Below are 19,927 nucleotides of genomic sequence, written 5' to 3'. Positions count from 1 at the left end.
AAAAAAAACAGTTAAAAAATGTAGCTTTAAAAAGTTCATAGATATTATATTAAGTGGATCTTGGTAGAGGTAAGTCGACAAAACCTGCGACTAATGAGCAAATATGCACATATCTTTTGAAGTCACTTAATTTTTACCTTTTCGCGTCGACCAGTCGATAGCTCAAGCAGTATCGACAAAGGCAGAAACACTAAATGTTTTGATTTCGATTCTTGTTATGGCACTCAAGTCATATTTTTTAAAGTTGTGATATACTAGCAGGGATATACGACGTTGGATATATTTAGGATATGGAGCAAGATTAGCTTCATTTATTAATCTATGCAATTTTTTTGGTTTCCGTTTGGCAATATAATTTAACAAGTTTAATTAGTAAACTTTAATAATAGTGCTCTAAAATGTAAGGTTGAGGTAGAGTAAAAACTAGAAGTTTTCGATGAAACAAGAAATCGGAGATATTACAATATACAGAATTTGATTTTTGAGAAAAATATGAATAAATTATGTAATCCTTTCCGATTAAACTTTTGCATAACTTGTGCTGTAATATTTTTTTTTATTTTTAATCAGTAAGAATTAGTTATTTGGAAATGAAAGCGACACATATTTGGCTCTAAAAAATATGGTGACAAAAATAGTATTTGGCCGGTTAAATACAAATTTCCGATGACATTTAGTTTAGACAATTTCCATTTTTACAACGTTCAACGATAGAGCTTTGTATGTTGATCGGCAGAATTTGGGAAACAAGACCGCATCTTTATTTATTGCCGATTATATTATAACACACACACATATATCTATCTATCTATCTATCTATATATATATATATATATATATATATATATATATATATATATATATATATATATATATATATATATATAGTATCGGCCTGGTGGAGACAGCCGTAGCAGCAAACTCAAGCTGTCCTGCAGAACACTGTGTATACAAATGTTGGCGTCTTTTATTCGTTTGAAAGGAAGATTCGTTATAACAAATTGTCATAAAATTTTAACCATAGAACAATATTATAATCTTTAAAAAGCTTGCAAATTTTCATGTAGTTTCGGCCCAAATAAGCAAATATATGAGATTTCAATATATATATATATATATATATATATATATATATATATATATATATATATATATATATATATATATATATATATATATATATATATACACCGTATTTTTTTGGCAAATTTATAAGTTCCAAATCTCAGCAACTATTGATCCGAATTTTACGCACGAAGACTCGTTGGAAAAATAATGACTTGGTTTGTGTAGTAGGTCATGTGATATTTGCCATTAAGTTCGCACATTAAAAGTGCCATTCTTCATCCAGAGCTAGTTTTATGCATTTTTTAAGACCATAAAATGCTTCAATCCTTATCATTTTTTTCCTTGTTCTGCATATGAATTACACAATATCTGATATTTCCCCAGAACTTCTGGCGTTGATGGAGAGGAGATTAAAACTTGCTGTAATGGTTTCAAATGATTTGAAATAACAGCAGGGGAGACTTAATTCCAAATATTCCTTATATGTTATATCTCCGTACTTTAGTTTTCATACATGAAGTAAATTTTACAATGCATAAGAATTATTTGATACTTGAGATAGTCATAATCGTACCGTGTTTTCACAAGAAAGGAGATATAACATATGAGAAATATTTGGAATCAAGTCTCCGCTTACTGCTATTTCAGACCATGAAAACTATAGCAGCAAGTTTTAGTCACTCCTGCATAAAAGGCAGAGGTTTTGGATATATATATATATATATATATATATATATATATATATATATATATATATATATATATAAATGTTTAGAGGTACAGAATGTATAAAAACATTTTAACATGATAGGCGGAAGGCTCTTGATAACTTTCCTATATCATTTCAGTCATGAAAAAATCGATAGCATCAATGAAAAACAATATTATTGAAGAGGGAAATTTAAAGTGCCAGAAGATAATTAAAATAAACAATTTTATTTGATATACGTGCATAATATGATTTATTTGGCACCGTTTGGGATTTAAAAAAAAAACAGAAGGAAGGGGGGGGAGAGTAAAGTGCCCCAAAGAGATTGGACGCTTTTATCGATTTGTCAGCCGGCACAAAGAAGTGTTTCGGGTAGCAATAGAAACATATTCCAATATTTTAAAATGATTCGTACAATTTGCTCTATGTAATACCTGAAATCACTCAATTATATACATACTGGAACCATATGGATTCTTAACTAAACGCTGACATATATCGAGGTCCAATGTTCGGAGACACACGGATCCTACCTTTCCCTGTGTAATTTTGGATGGGAATGCTGGTTTATACAAGACTGCATTCGCAAAGAAGTCCGTCCCACTTAACTAGCGTTACGCTGGCATATACAGCTATATCTATATCTATCTATCTAATGATCTCTCTCTCTCTCTCTCTCTCTCTCTATATATATATATATATATATATATATATATATATAGATATATACACACATATATATATAATTATATGTATATATACATATATATGTGTGTGTAAGGAGAGAGACAGACAGACACACATACAAATAGACAGCTGTTGGATATTTAAGAGACGTACGAAATATATATATATATATATATATATATATATATATATATATAACGATAGCTATATAAATACGATAAACAGAGAGTGATGAAGACAAATAGAGAAAGTAAATATAACAAGACTTATTTTCTTATATTATAAAATGGAAGCATTCATTTTATTTCATTTACAAACTTTGGATGGGAATTACGATGATCGGTGTTTTCAATCTGATATATTTTGAAGTTACCAATTCAGTTTTTTTTTAAATAACTTTAATACCTTTTAGATATACTTTAATTTCCCTCTCTATAGATAACACAAAAAAAATCCCATACGCACAGATATTCGATTTTAAATTTGCTGCAATCCAATAAAAGTTGATATATAGATATTACATATATATATATATGATATCAGTTGAGACTGCGTATATGAAAGGAACAATTGTATTTTTTTTTATTTTTTTTTTTATTCAATTTTCACCCCAAACAAGGCACAGTGCCACTTTGAAGCAGGGGGCTACTATTAGGGAATTAATTAGCGGGGTCATTATGAAGGGAGAAGAGTAGAAAGATGTTTGTTAACATTACACTTGAACTTCTGCATATCATTGCAGTTGGGAAAGAAGAATCCCGGAAGGGAGTTCCAAAGACCCGCAGTTCTGGGGAAGAAACTATTGGAGTAAAAGGCTTTCTTGCACCTAAGGATCTCCACTGTAAAGGGATGAGACTTAGTAGCTTGTCGGGTTTGTCGGGGGTAGTTACGTCGGGGAGGTACAAGTGTTATAGAATATAGTCTGAGAAATCTCGTTGAAATTAAGAAAAATGAATTATTATTTTATTCTTTTGTGTGCTGAAACAGAAATTATACTCCATTTATGTTCTTTGTTTTCGTAACTAAATATCAAATTGTTCTTGTATAGAGAAAAAATAAAATTATTTAAATAAGGTATATATATATGTATATATATATATATATGTATGTATATATATATGTATATATATGTATATATATATACATGTATATGTATATATATGTATACGTATATATATATATAATTTATTTGTGTTTATGTTACTAATGTTTATATATTTATATATGTATATTTATAACAACATGTGTTTCATTTGTTTATAACAGTAAATTAGGATAACATCGGCGTATATTAAATTAAGTATAAAGTTTAAAAAATAGTTTTATACAAGTAATTATAGTCGGGAGAAAAATGTTAAAATAAAGAGGGGAAATTATTATAGTTGATGTAATAATGTAAATAAAATTAATAAGAAATAGATAAGCTGGACTTAATTTTATTTTTCTCTATATAGTTTTGACTAAGACACAATCATCATTAGCTGTTCGTTTAGACCCTGAATTGTGTGTTACTCATGAAAATGATGTATTGAAAACAAGTAATCAATGAAAATTAACAAAAGTTATTTCATATTAGTTAAAAGAAGGTATTTGAAAAATCTAGCACGAAAGGCTCCTAATTAAAATTACATTATGTGGTATAATTGGAGAGATATTAAATATAATCAGATACTTCTTAGACAAGCATACCATCCTAGTTGTCCTTGTAGGATGTATATCCAAACAACATGTACTGGTGCGGGAGTTTCCCAGAGGCTGATCCATAGACCGCTATTATTCCTGATATTCATTTACGACATTCCTGATAACATTGTGTCTGAGATGGGTATATTTGCAGATAATACACCGCTCTATAACAGATACGACGGAAGAAAATGGATGTACAAAATTCTAAGATAATGGCAGAATACTTTAAAAAAAAAAACGACTTCCAGACCGTATTGGCATGAAGTCGTTAATGGAGGGTAACATTTAATGCTAGTAAAATTAAGCTGCTCTCTTTTAATAATTACAAGAAGCCTTCTCGACAACTGCTAGCCATCACCAAAAACACCCTACTTTCAAGTTCTTCTTTTAAACCTATCAGCTTTACATTCACAACAAATATGGCATGGAACAATTTGAGGGTATTGCGAGTACTGCTGCAAAGAAGGTGAGTCTCCCCTATTATGCTTGAAGATTACTCACACCCGAGAGTAGTCTATACGTTTAAAAATCACCATTCACCCTTGCAGGGAGTATTATTATTATTATTATTATTATTATTATTATTATTATTATTATTATTATTATTATTATTATTATTACAACCGGGCTGGTTCCTCTACTGATAGTATCTTTCTCTATAACTATGTCTAAAGAACAGTCTCTTATCTACTATATTCTCACTGTCAACAAATCTACAACCCCTGACTCATCGCCTCAATGTTGAATATCTGTGCCTGATGTTTACAAGAATATTAATGGTATACGTTCCGATGAGCTCATCACATTTCTGTCCCGTAAACGTGCATACCCCTGACAATCTCGATTATAAACAAAATCACACTTTTTTTGTAGATATGTCTAATTAACGAAAGACCCTCTACTCTAAGAGTTTCCATCATCGGACACTCAGACTTTTGAATTGATTTATTTGCGTTTACATAACTAAAGTTTTCCTGTTCATAACAGTAAGTTTTATTTATTTATAACAGTAAATTAGCATAATATTACAATGCGTTCTGACTGCACTGTCATGCAGAAGTTTAAATGAAACGTATACCGATATCTAGCGTATCTCCCCTAAACACTCTCCTTAATAGTAGCTCCTTATGTCCAATTAGCGATATGCTTTGTTTAGAATTCAACGTAAGTAAAACAAGTGAAGCATGCATAGTGCCCGGTGAATTCACAGTGACCGAGGCATAAAAAACCATTAAGTTTGGCATTCCCCCATTTTACCCCAAAAGTCCCCAGAGGACATCAAATCCTGCAAATGAACAATTTTAGGCCTTAATATATGTAAATTTGAGTTCTGCACCATGCAAAAAAAAAGAAATGACTAAGTCCATTATTAGCTCCTCCCCAGTTTAGCCACCCCAAAGTTCACAAGGCTTTACCATATTTAAATTTGAGTGTAGCACCATGCAAAAGTGCTAAATAGACATACACAGAAAAATTTGGACAAATATGGTAAAATAGTCCCAAAAATTGAATATTTTTACTAGTTCTAAAAGAGTACCTAGGTCACACCCAGAGTTATTGCAAAGTATAGACAAACAAAATTACATGAAAATCAGTTAGTTTTCAACGTTTCAGAAAGTTTTATAAAAATCCAAGGCATCAATTTTTTTCAATAAGGAAAAAAGTACCAATTTTAGCCATTTTAACCCGAAAGGCAGCCCTGAGTGGGCAACCGGAGTTTTCCCGGAATATCCGCTCTGTTACTTTTTTTTTTGTAACCATATAATGCTTATTGTTTGTGCAAAATTTTAAACAAATTCCAAACCGTACTTATTGAGAAAAGTTCGGACAGACGAACCAACGAATAGACAAGAGTGAATTTACAGGTCAATCCTCTTTTTGTTGGGAGACAAAAAAAAATTAAACTAATCGTTCGTAAATAAATATTTAGTGAATGAAAAACAAAATAACTTATATGATATTCTATTTGGAATAAATGAGATAATCTGACAAACTTATCTCGTTATATGAGTTAGAGATATAATATTGAAATACTAATGTATGTTTCTGCCCCTGTGTGATGTCAGCTTCAGCGAAACAACGAAGACAATTGCTTACTTTCGACCGCAACCCGCTGTTTTGTTTATTAGTCTCTGTCCGGTTTGTGACAGACAATAATAGACACGGTGACAATGTGCAGAATTGAGTGGTTAGCCATTTTATGTTTGCAAGAGCTTATTGGAGAAATGTGTGTATTTAATTCTAATATATATATATATATATATATATATATATATATATATATATATATATATATATATACTAGCATTCAGCCCGGCGTTGTCCGGGTTTTTGGAGGTGTACGTTGAGCAAAGAAAAAACAAAAAAAAACGATCAATTTTTTTTTATTTGCACCCTAATTATGACCCCTTAACATTTATTGTTTTGGGCTCAAATCAAGTTAGTAATTTAGATCCATGTCCAAGGAACTTATATCTAAAATGTAACATGTTTAGACCCAAATTGGTGGAGGAGTTTGGTAGAGTTTTAAATGTCAAATCGTTCAACTTTGTACCCCTCAACAGCCAAATTTCTGGGTGAAAATTAATTAGAAAGCTTTTCCTACATCTTAGTACCCTGTATATCAAATATCGAGTCTGTAGACTGAAAATTGACAGAATTATTGCGTAGGGAAATGTACACACATACACACACACAAATACACCTTTTCTACAAATATTAGGCATTAAGAGGAGATTATAGATAGATATGTAAATACCCGTTCACATACACCTTTCACGATAAAGCTAGGACCCAGAATTAGATAGAATCGAGCAATTGCATGAACGTGATGTCCCTCAACAAATAAGGTTGTTCCGAAATCGTGTCTGGGGAGTCGGCTAATTTCAGTTAATGTTTGTAGATGTGATATCTACCGCCTGCATACCAGCAGTAACTATCTTAGTTTTATAGGACGCGTTGCTTGTCACATCATAGCATGTAGAACTGGATAAAAATATAAGAATTAAAAAATCGAGGCATAGCCAATAGATTGCGCCGTGGCCCATATTGCTAGGTCATCAGTATTGCACACTTCATGAGTGCGACGACCTGGGTTAACGCCTATGTCGCAACACGTCACTGATGAGACAGTACATCGAAACACACTTGGGCCTGGCGTTGTCCGTTGTCCATGCAATTGCTCGATTCTATCTAATTCTGGTTTTAGCTTTATCGTGGAAGGTGTATGTACACGGGTATTTGTATATCTATCTATAATCTCCTCTTAATGTCTAATCTATAAATATATATATATATATATATATATATAAGCGAAAATGTATGTATGTATGTGTGTATGTTTGTGTGTCTGCTAAAAACTTTCGACAGACAGAACAAAAATTCACAGTGTTGATTTCATATAAAAGCCCCGTCCTTCGCCAGACAAATATCGAAAAATTGGCCAAAAACGTTAATATTTTCACCCTGATATCGGAACATTTCTACGGGGGGTGGTCAGCAAAAACCGTCCTCTCATGACGAGATTGGTTCTACGCATGCTTAAAATGACGTCATAACCTGATTTAGTTTAAATATTTGAAGAACTTACACAATTTAATGTACATTGTGTTTGGTCAGTTGGTTAGAGCGGTGAGTCATAATCTTCATGTTTTGGGTTCGAATCGTGGTTTGAGATGTCTACTTTTTTCGATATTTTTTTAATTTAAATATTGAAGCAGGGTCATTTAAGCCATTTTTCACGTAACGTTCGTTTTTCTGTTTTTTTTTCTTCGCTTATTCTTAGGTTTTCATTAACACCCCACCCCGACCACCACACACACCCCAAAACACTCGGGTACCCACCGATTTTTTTAATTTTAATATCGAAACAGTCTTATTTAAGCCATTTTCACGTGTTTTTTTTGTTTTTATTTTTCAGATTGTTTAAAGTAGTTTTAACGTTCGTTTTTCTGTTTTCTTTTTTGTTTTGTTTTTTTCAATTTTTACATTTAACATCGTTCGTTTGCCTTACGTTAGGTTTTAAAATTTTTTTTTCGATGTTTTGATTACCCCCCTCCCCCCAATACCGCCCGGATACCCCCACCCGCGTTCGTTTTTCTGTTTCCTTTTTTTGCTTTTTTGCTTCGCTTATTCTGAGGTTTTCATTTACAACCAAACACACCTACAAACACTCGGGCAACGCCGGGTACCCCCCGCTAGTAATATATATATATATATATATATATATATATATATATATATATATTTATGATAGACTCTCCCATCGGTTTCGCTGCATGAGTTTCCCCTGTAAAAACTAAGTTGCTCAGAAAACCGTACAGATAATTTGTTTATAGTGCTGAAGGCTTTGCGTAGAACCAACCACACCGTTTAGTAGTACTGCTAACATTTGTCGGTGCAGGATGATTGTCAACGAGAGTATATATATATATATATATATATATATATATATATATATATATACACAGAGGGAGAGAACAAGAGAGAGAGATAGAGAGAGAGAGAGAGATACGAGGTGCCTTCAATAAGTTTCCAGACATTTTATACAGGCATTTATAGTTGAAGTTGAACGTAAATAGTTGAAAGTAAAACCCGCCATTATTTTTACACCAACCTAATACACACACACAAACACACACACACACACACACACAGCATATATATATATATATATATATATATATATATATATATTAGTTGACATCTGACGTGATACATGTATATTCTTTTTACCTAACAGAATTTAAAAAAAAAACGATATAAAGAAACAAAGGTTGTCCTAGTCCTTTCAGTGGTGTCTATAATTCTCTCGAAATGGGTATCAGAAGTCTCACAAAACTGTTATTTTTCTGTATATATGATATAGATGAAAACTATCCCAGTTATTGAAAACCACGACTAACCTTCAATAGCATATCTTTAATATAGGTGTGCCACTGACTAATTCTATGTATTATAAAATCTGTGTTAAATTTGTGTTAATTTATATATATATATATATATATATACATATATGTATATATATATTAGTTTAAATCTCACTAGTACATATTAAGTTCAATAAAAAAAATCGCTAGACAGTTGTCTCTATATCATAAAAAATACGTAATCCGCATTGATTAAGATGTCACATGTAAGCTTGTTTTACGATCAGACGACGCAGGGCGGCGTGCTAGTGTGACCCAAAATACCTATGATGGTCGAAATTTACATCAGTAACAGTTGAATTAGAGCTGAATTAGAGATTTTTATCATGTCAACAATCCCGGGTAACAATCGGTTGTCTAGCTGATTCAAATTATTTGTTTGGTGACGCAAATCACAAAAAACATAACTTCGGAATCAGATGATTGATAATAACATTAATAATAATAGTTTAAAAAAAAACGTTGCATACTGTCGAATAGTATGGCGTCGTCTTTCAGATGACGCTACGTTCAATGTCTCTAGCTTTCGAATGTGTGTGAATTGTGTAAAAAAATTAATTCTATGTTGGAAAATTACTAAATTAATATGCACAAATGATTTTGCTAATTTGACCAATTAGGGCGAATCGAATTTTGACGTCATGAAATGGATTGGCAAAATGAAAAACCCAGATCTCTGAAACCCACACAGTCAGCTCCCCATTAAAAAGTGCGCAGAGCGTGTTTTGCAAGTCAAGTTGAAGTTTAAAGTTGAGTTCATACGAGACGCAACTTACAAAACACGCTCCCTCAACCACGCTACACCTCCTTGCTCATTGACCGGCAGATAGAGGGGGAGAATGAGATGATTCGTCGTTGAAAAAGGTTTCGTTTTTAGTCATTATCTTAGGAAGCTGCGTCGTTAAAAAAATGCGCATATATTTTTTTCCTTTTAATAACTGTAAAATCATATTAGTGTATCCATAATTTTTTTATAATCAATCTCTATAAAAGAGAACTCTAAGGCTTACGACTCTCTCATTTATTTGTTGCGTACCGAATCCGTAACTAAATCACAAACGAATGCTACCATTGGAGTTAATTTCTTTCAAGACACAGAAAACAGGACTAGAAGATCGTCCAATCCAGCGCTCGCGGACAGCGGCCCACATCGCATGTATTTCCTAAAGATTTTGAGTTGGTCACTTCGTTTTTTCTTGTATTCTTTTTCTTTTTTTAATTTTGTTTTTCTGCTGACCACTCCTGGATCAATGGATTCAGAAATGGCGCATCCACCCCGTTCTCGTAAAAGCGACTAGGATCACGTTATCGAACGTTTTTGAGTGTTGCTAAATCGGAAGCACATAGCACTACACTTAGGTACCGGTGAACACAGCGGTCTTCAGCATGTAATATTGATCATTTCGTGACCCTTGGAATCTCCATAACGAGGCGCTCACCGTGTTATATTGATCCGGTTTGACCAGGATATGACCTTTGAATGGGAGAAACCGGAGTCTTCACCTGTTATATTCGTTGCCGTGACCGTGATATGCCCTGCGTTTAGAACGTTCATGAACTTAAGTCACACTGAATGTCCGCCAACGTCACGCAGGAGTACAGCCCTGCTAAGCTTCTTCTAGACGATCACGAACTTTTGTTCACCTTTGATGTCCGTCACACAGAATTTCGATTCGGTTGCATCTGCTGACGTACATCAGTTTGAGCTTGTTACAGTTGCAAGATGACTAGTTAAGATTGTGTCAAGCCATGGTGATGGGTGAGTTTATTTTGTCTTTGAGTTTAGCTATATTTTACTTGGTACTCGGTGAGGATCATCAAGGCGAATAATAAGAAATTAAGAGATAAACTGAGTAATTAATTGAAGAGAGAGGCGATCGGTTGACAAGAATTGTATTTTAAAGTAAAGAATAGTTTACGTCTTCTTTAAATACCGGTTGCCACAAACGTACTATAAAGTGTAGAATAGTTAATGGCTTCTTAAAATACCGGTTGCCACAAACCGTATTTTAAAATAAAGCAGAGTTCACGTTTTGTTAAACTATTCGTTGACATGAACCATATTTTAAAGTAAAAAATAGTTTACGCTTTGTTAAACTACTAGTTGACACGAACCATATTTTAAAGTGAAGAATATTTGATGCCTTTAATCTGCTGAATGATATCAGTTGTGTATTAGAGAAATAATATCGTATTTAAAAGAAAAAGAAAATAAATTAAGTAGGCCGAATTAAGACACAGAATGAGAAATTAATTGGAAAAGGACGCTGTCGATGACGCGAATCGTATTTTAAAGTGAGGAATAGTTACCAGTTAGTTAAACTACCAATTAGTGAGACACATTGTGAAATGGTTGAAGATTAATGTTTTTCTTATATGCATTATTGTCTGACACGAGTAAAATGTTGATATGTCAAAGTGATATTTTTTCTTTTAGTCGTTATTGTTGTTTGGTTGTGATTAAATAATGAGAGAAAGGAAAATGAGTGGGTCAGAAAAGGATAAAACGCGGGTGTTGAATAGCGGAGTGGTTGACATGGAGAGCAATGAGCGACTGGAATGTCCTACAGAGTGGATGGATAGGATACAGGAACAGAGATAGGATAGGGTGGAGGATTAATTGACTGAGATCTACCGGAGCCTTTTGGAGAAATGTAAAAATTCTCAGCGATCCAGGGGAATTGGATGATTGGGCACAGACAGTGATAAAAAAGAAGCAAGTAGTATTTAGATTGCAAGATGCAAAGATGTTCCTGCCAGCCTATGATGCTGCTGAAGGACCGATATCACGGTTTATTGTACGGCAGTTTAAAGACAACCCCTGACATTGAGACAGCTTTCTTGTGAAAGAATATTCAAGTGAGCGAACCGCCGTCGACGTTGTGAGAGAGCTGTTCAGACTTAGACAAAAGCCAGGGGAGCAGATAACCACACCAGCGGAACGGATTTTAGGTTTGGCTATGAGGGGTTTTCCTGATAGTGTGGTAAGAGACATTGAGGCCATCTGAACCCTGTTGGCGGATGTGCTTGGAGAGGTGTTCGTGGAGAGAGAAATTCGGAGCTTGAAGTCGCGGGAAGATATCGTGGAAGGTCACCAATCTACCAGAAACGCCGAGCTGAACAAGACAGCAAGCCTCCACCCCGTAGGGAAGCAGAACAAGAGAAACACTGGAGAAAGAACGTCATACCCACTGGGGAAGGTTGGGACCTTAGGTATGGCATTATAAATACTCCCCAGGGCGATCAGGTTTAGTGTGCTTCATTTGCCATTATGAAGGACATCGGGTTAAGGACCGTTCCACCAAATCGTAAGTGCCTACATAGCTGCTGGGCCCGAATTGCGAGTAATGAGGGCAGTTCGGCCACGAATCTAAGTGGTGAACTGATGCGGCAAACCCCGACTGGGTCTTAAAAAGTGGATGACATGATTCCCCCACGGTCGGGCAATTGTTTCGCGAGCCGAATTCGTTTGAAGTTGAGAGTTGTGTCAATCTCCCTCCCCCCACGCCACACTCCCCTGCTCACTGACCGCCCGCTAGAGAGGAGGAGGATGAGACGATCGGCCCTCGAAAAAGATTTCGTTTTGAATGACTGTCTATGAAGGCTGCGTTGTTACAAATAGAAATTGCACATATTCATTTCCTTTTCGTATTTAATAATCAATCCTTATAAAAGAGAACTGAACGACTTAGGACTGGAGTCATTTATATGTTGCGTACGGAAGTAGTGACTAAATCACAAACGGATGCTACCATTGGAGTTAATTTCTTTCAGCAAACAGCAACCAGGAAGAGAAGGCTGGCAAACCCAGCGCCCGTGGACAGCGGCCCGCAACATGTGTATTTTCGAGAGACTTTAAGTTGTTCACTTTGTGTTTTCTTTTATTTATTTTTTTGTTTGCAGACCACTGGTGGTGCATCGGATTTAGGAATCCCGCATCAATCCCGTCATCGTAACGCGTTCAATATCACGCTATCGAACTTTCTTGTGTGTTCCGAAATCAGAACCACCTTGGACTACGTGTATATACTGGTGAACACAACGGTCTTCACAATGTATTATTGGTGATTTCATTATAAAGACTCAACTTTATCTACCAATTATATAAAAATATTAAAGTTAAAACACCTTTTTAGATTAACTTATATATATATATATGTATATATATATATATATATATATATATATATATTAAAACAGTTTATTTGTAGTACAGAATTTACAAATAACAGAAAAATAATTCTTTTAGACCCTATACGTCTTTCGCCATCCTCATCAGGGGAAAACGATAACATTTTTGAACTTGTTTTAAAAAGAAAATACGGGGGAGAAATTAAAATTAATAATGAAAATGGGAAGGAATCATTTACAATTATAATAAAAATATATGTACAGGAAAGAGGGAGGGGAAGGATAAATTAAAATGAATTAACGTGTATATATATATATATATATATATATATATATATATATATATATATATATATATAGTACTATAAAAAATTAAACTAGCACGAATGGGGTATGATAATCCCCATATAAATACACGAGGAGAAAAAATCCAGGACAAGAGAGATGGGGAAACATATCGAAAATATCTCTACAATTCGCCCAAAAGGTCCAGGGTGTTCACAACCCTGCAGAGCGAGGGTTTAAGGCGTGCAATAGAAACGGATTCGAGAGTTTTAAAATGACTACTCGATCGGCCACGAAATAAAATTGAAAAAAAGTCGTCCTTATAACCCTGCCCACATTTTGGGTTATCCAATAAATTATTTCCAATTGCGGAATCTAAATTATTGTGGGTGGGGTTGAGGAGAATTTTGTTTTTATTTTTATTCCGAAAATCTGTAGGAACATGTTGTCTAATTCTTGTTTCAAAATTAACGCTGGTTCGCCCGACATAGATAGCATCATACTGACGTTGGAATTTGTATATAATATTGCTAAGTTGAGTGTGAGACACATCGTCCTTTTTGAAAGAAGAAAATGCAGGTTTCGTATTTAAAACAACTCTATGTAAAACAGACGGAAAACAACTGTTGATAGTCTGTTTAAGTTAATAATTAGAGGGGCACATTTTTCACCAACCCACGACAACTTAAGATAAACAGGACACTTTGAAGGGCCACAGGTTACATCTTTATTAAATTGATTGATTTTGAATGTAATACATTTATCAATCAGGAATTCTGGGTAGCCATTATCGATTAGAATTTCCTTAATTTTTGGAATTTCAGTATCTAGTGAACAGGGGGAACAAATAACCAAGCCCCTATGTACCCACGTATAAATTAACGCCAACTTTGTGGTTTTAGGAGCAAAAGAACGCGATTTAGTATAAAGACCAGTAGAAGTAGGTTTTCTATAATATAGAAGTGAGAAAACCTCCTTTGGACCTTTCAATCAACACGTCGAGAAACGGGAGAGAGTTGTCCTTTTCTATCTCCATAGTAAAAGATAAAGCCAGATGTAAGGCGTTGAGACGTTTAAATAAATCTAAAGTCAGATCCTGAGAAGGAAAAGCCGCAAACGTATCATCCACATAACGGAAATATAAAGCAGGGGTGCTATGTGGTGCATTGAAAAGTTTTAATTCGTAGAATCCAACAAAAATGTCGGCAAAGATGGGAGCTAAGGGTTTGCCTACGGTGACTCCATCAATTTGTTGATACATCACGTTATCGAAACTAAATTCGACCGATTTAGTGCAGTGAGAAAGGAGTTCAATAAAATATTTTCCCGGTAAAGAAGGAGGAATAAGTTCACTACGATAGAGCGCAACGCAGCAAATAGTAATAGTTTCGTCGATAGGCACGTTAGTAAATAAATTTGAAATATCAAACGAGCAAAAGAAAGCACTGTGTTGATTGGGAGTATTATCTCTAATAATTTTGGAGAAAGTAAACGAATCAGAAACACATAAAGTAGAATGAAAGGCACACACAGGTGAAAGTAGCTCAGTGAGTCATTGGACAAGGGCATGTTGAGCAGAGCCAACCATAGATAAAATCGGTCTACAGGATACATTATCTTTATTAATTTTAGGAAGACCATAAAGTCGAGGTCTCAAAGATCCAGTGGGTCGAATTTTTCGATAGATCCCTGTAGAGAGATAATATTTTTAATAAGAAGTGCAAGTATTTTTGCAATTTATTTTCAATATTTAGTATTATGGTTTATGTCGACCGGACCGAGTTTAAGAAATTTTGTAGTATCATCTAAAATATTTAACATTTCTATTAATATAATCAGTTGGTTCGGGACGACTACGCCGGCATCTTTATCATGTCTGGAAAGATAAATGCCTTTTTTTTTCTTTAAATTAAGAACATGAGTAACATGAGATTTTTTCTAGACAAAATTCCTCGAGTCAGTTAACGAGTTGCTATTCGAATGTGCGATATTAGATGCATTAGCTTTCATAGCTGTAAGAGTATCCGAGGAAAGTGAGGTGTAATGTTTTAGCTGAGCAGACATCATTTCGAATTCAGTAAGAACCTCAGTACCACTGATGCATTTGGGAGGAACTGAAAAATGTAAACCTTTGGATAGAACCAGTTTCTCAGAGTCAGAAAAGACCACACTGGAAAAATTAAAACAAGTGTTTATGCAGGTTGGTACTGTCCGAGCCAAATCTATTCCTAATTTGTAATGATAAATGGTCGTTGAATCTCTTAGTAAATGATTTCGAAAGAAAACGAGTAATACGAACGGAATCAAAAAAGGACAGAAAACTGTAGATAGAGTGCTATAAACGATGACGACTAGTTGAAAGGTATTCAAGTTGGCAAGAATTTTTTTTAATATCATCGGTAAAAATCGGCATATATATATATATATATATATATATATATATATGTATATATATATAGGGGCGCCAAAATGAAAGTCCGCACTCTTCATTTTTTCAAAAACTGCAAATTTAAGCCAAATTCAATGCAACTGTTAAAACAACCTACACCTATCATTTTACCTGTTCATATTTGACTTTTAACTGAAGTATCCTAGCGTTCGCGTCAATTTTAAAAATTAACTTCAACTCGAGAAGGCAAAAGGGAAACTTCGCAGCAACAAATGAGATTAAAACTAGCTTGAAATATCCATATTTTAGGCAACAAAGCATCCATAATCGTAATTGTTCTTGTTCCAGGTTATACACCGTAACATTTAGTCCATTTCCCTCAACTACTTCTTAGATATCGCCAGAAACCTATTAATCTTTATCTTTTTGGTTTATCCAATCGGGAAATCGGTCGCAGATTGAAATGTGATGAGAAAACAGTACGAATGACTGTGCAAAAGCAGTAAGACACAGGCAGTGTTCGTGATACCCATAAAACTTGTCCAAGAATTACTTCTTACAGCATAGAAAATTCTATCCAGATCCATTGCTTCAGGAAGAAGTTTGAAACGGCTACCCAAATGTAACAATAGTGTAGGCTTGTTAAAAATGTCTATTTCTACAGTAAAGAACATATTGAAGGAATTTAATTTATGAGGCTGTGTTGTAAGACGCAAGCGAATGATTACTATAATGAACAGAAAGCGTCCTCTGGACTTCATCAGATGCAATGAGCATCATGACTTTTCATATTAATCGAAAGTAATTTTAGCGACGAAAGCAAGTTCAATAAGCTAGGCAGTGATGGTAGGCACTACGTCCATCAAAAGAAGTACGAAGAATTTTATCCTAGGTGCACAGTTTCAATGCTGCAAGGTGGTGAAGTTTCAGTTGAGGTTTGGCGTGTTATTAGTGCCAATTTTCCAGGCTCCATAATTCATCATTAGTGCCAGTGGTCTAGGGCCTATAATTCGCCCTCAAGGTCGAATTAATTCGACCCAGTACATAAATGTGTTGACTGAGCATTTTCTACCCGTCTTTGGTTTGAATTTGGATGACAATCCCATCTTCTTGCAGGATAATTATCCCATTCACATAGCTGGCAATGTTAAGAGGTACTGTGAAGAGCATGATATTCTCTGTTTGGGTGTCTGTTCAGACTTCAATTCTATTGAAAACGTATGGCATTACATAAAAAAAAAAGCTACGCAATGATAAAATTTAAAATCTGGAAGAACTTTGGATAAAATTAATAATGTGGAATGCTCTTTCACCGGAATATTGCTATAGACAAATTCAAGGAGTGCACAAAAGATTACAGGCTGTGATATTGCAGAAGGGCTATTTTATTAAATATTAACTAATTCATTGTGTTCATGCTGTATTTGTGTTCTAAAGTCACATTTAAGTAACAATTTTCTATTGTGCATGATTCTTTTTGCTTTCAGCAGTTATATTAAATTAATATTAAATTTGCGGATTTTGAAAAAACAAATGACACGCGCTGACTTTCCCTTGGGCGCCATTATGTATATATATATATATATATATATATATATATATATATATATATATATATATATATATATATACGTTTTATTTTTTTATTACCTTTTTATCTGTTCAGTTACATATGTTTCAGTGTTATTATTTATAATAATAGCCATTTCTGTAAGGTAAGGCTGGATCGTAAATATGGTCCGGCAACCGAAACATATGTTAACTGAACAGATAAAAAGGTAATAAACAATAAAACGCATATTTGCTCTGAAATAGTATAGAGCACTTTCTTCAGGTTTTACTAGTTACCATTTTTACCATATATATATATATATGTGTGTGTGTGTGTGTGTTTATGTCAATATATTTTATTGCATTGCATGCACGCCATTCTTATTGAAAATGACAAGGAATATCAAGCAACTGTTAAGAGGACTTAACTATTACTATATTTTATCTATCTATCTAACTCTTTACAGACACACACATATGTGCGTGTTTTCTTTGTCTGTATGCGAACCGCTCTTTATAAGACTACTGGTCACCTGACTTAAAACTTTATATGTAGGGAATTAGGATCAGTGAACCGTCTTCAGGAGGCCTCAAGTTTTGACAAGCTTTTGGGCTTGACCATTACTCCTGATCTTAAATGGAACACGTACATCAAATCTGTTGCCAAGGCCGCTGGAAAAATGGTGAGATCTTTCTATCGATCCAGTAGATATCTCACTGCTGATGCTATTCTCTATCTATATAAGAGCCAGATACGTCCAAGGATGGAATACTGTTGTCACATCTGGGCAGGAGCTGCTAGAAAGGACTTGGCCTGCCTTGATAGAGTTCAAAATAGATTTCGTAGCCTCGTAGGAGATGTCCTTTTCTCTACCTTGCAACCTCTATCTCACAGAAGAGATGTTGCGAGTTTGTCTCTGATGTATCGTTATTTTCATGGAAAGTGTTCGACTGAGCTTCAATCTATGGTCCCCCCTCGCCAAACTTTCACAAGAAACACTCGTCTAGCTGTAAACACTATCAATAATTCCCCCCCACTCTTTATCTGTGCCTAAACCTAAACGTAGATTCCATGAACAAAGCTTTTTTATTAGAACTGCACGCCTGTGGAATTGTCTTCCGTTTTCCTGCTTTCCGGCTGACTACAATATGGTTGTCTTCAAGTCTAACGTAAATAAGTTCTTGATGAGCCGTTCCATATAAGTTATCAAATTTAACAAATTTTCATTACTAATGATTATTATATTGTCCAATTTCTACTGTACACTCTTTAACCCTTATCCTTGAGTGGCCTATTGGCCTTGATAATGAGTTGATACCTATGAAAAAAAAAAGAAAAAGTCCAATGTGAACAAGTTCTAATTGAATCGTCCCCCTAAGTAATCCAAGTTTCAAAATTCCCACTGTTTACTATGCTAAAATCACAATGACTAATGTATACCTATTAACCCTTATCCTCGAGTGGCCTCTGGGCCTTGATAAGTGGTGACACCCTTGTAAAAAAAAATATAGATTTACTTTATAGTCACCAAAAATTAGCAGCTTAACCGTAAAAATTGAGAAATAAAGGATTTTGATAGGCGTAAATCGGTTAAACATATTACTTCAATGCATGCGCAAAATTTTATTCCTGCAACACGTAATGTTTTAAGTTTTGATATGCTATTGATTCAGCTCATATGGTGACAGATCATGTTAGAGAGCTACATAGTTTAGTTTCGATACCAGTTGATGCCACTGTAGTCATGTTTATATTTATTTATTTTTTAACTTTTAAATCACAACTATCTATAGTGTACACTATAATGATAATATATTATTAGCTTCATAATTCCATACGAAATTTACATAGATTAAAATATCATATTTAAGCGTATCTTAGGGCCGGTTAACTCCGGTCAGTATGCTAGTTATAGTATTATACAATAGAACAATACCCGCAGTTGTCCGGGTCCACATAAAGTTCCGTTTGGATACACATGGTATAGCAAGGATATTGAGCACTTTTCCTTACTATATGTAAACTCCATTGTCGACAACATCGATACCCCTACCATATTTTTAAAATAAAAATACGGTAATTCTATTTATTAACGGATAAAAACACGAAAATGTAATCACCCCCCAAAACAAGTACCTGACAATCTCCCCACTAGATTTTTGGGCAAAAGGGATACAAAGAGAAGAAGATATACTTAAGATATTCAGCTCTATTTATATATATATATATATTCTATATATCAGTTTAAACGAACTTCTTTAATAATGCATCAGTCTAGAAAGATTTCTGTGTACGTTTTTTTGCAACGCTTGTGTTACTTTACTGTCCGTAAATTTTATTTTTTATGAAAAACTTTAAAAATAAAACAAATCGAAAATAATTTTATATTAAAAATAACAACACTATTTTAAAACAAAAATAAACGTTTTTATGTCTTAAAAATGATTGCTTGTTATTTATTGTGTTATTAAAAGTAAAAAAAAAATGACCCG

Source organism: Euprymna scolopes, chromosome 5, assembly GCF_053919585.1.
Source record: "Euprymna scolopes isolate OS-2025 chromosome 5, ASM5391958v1, whole genome shotgun sequence".
NCBI classification, from domain to species: Eukaryota; Metazoa; Mollusca; class Cephalopoda; order Sepiida; family Sepiolidae; genus Euprymna; species Euprymna scolopes.
This window is presented reverse-complemented; position numbering follows the sequence as displayed.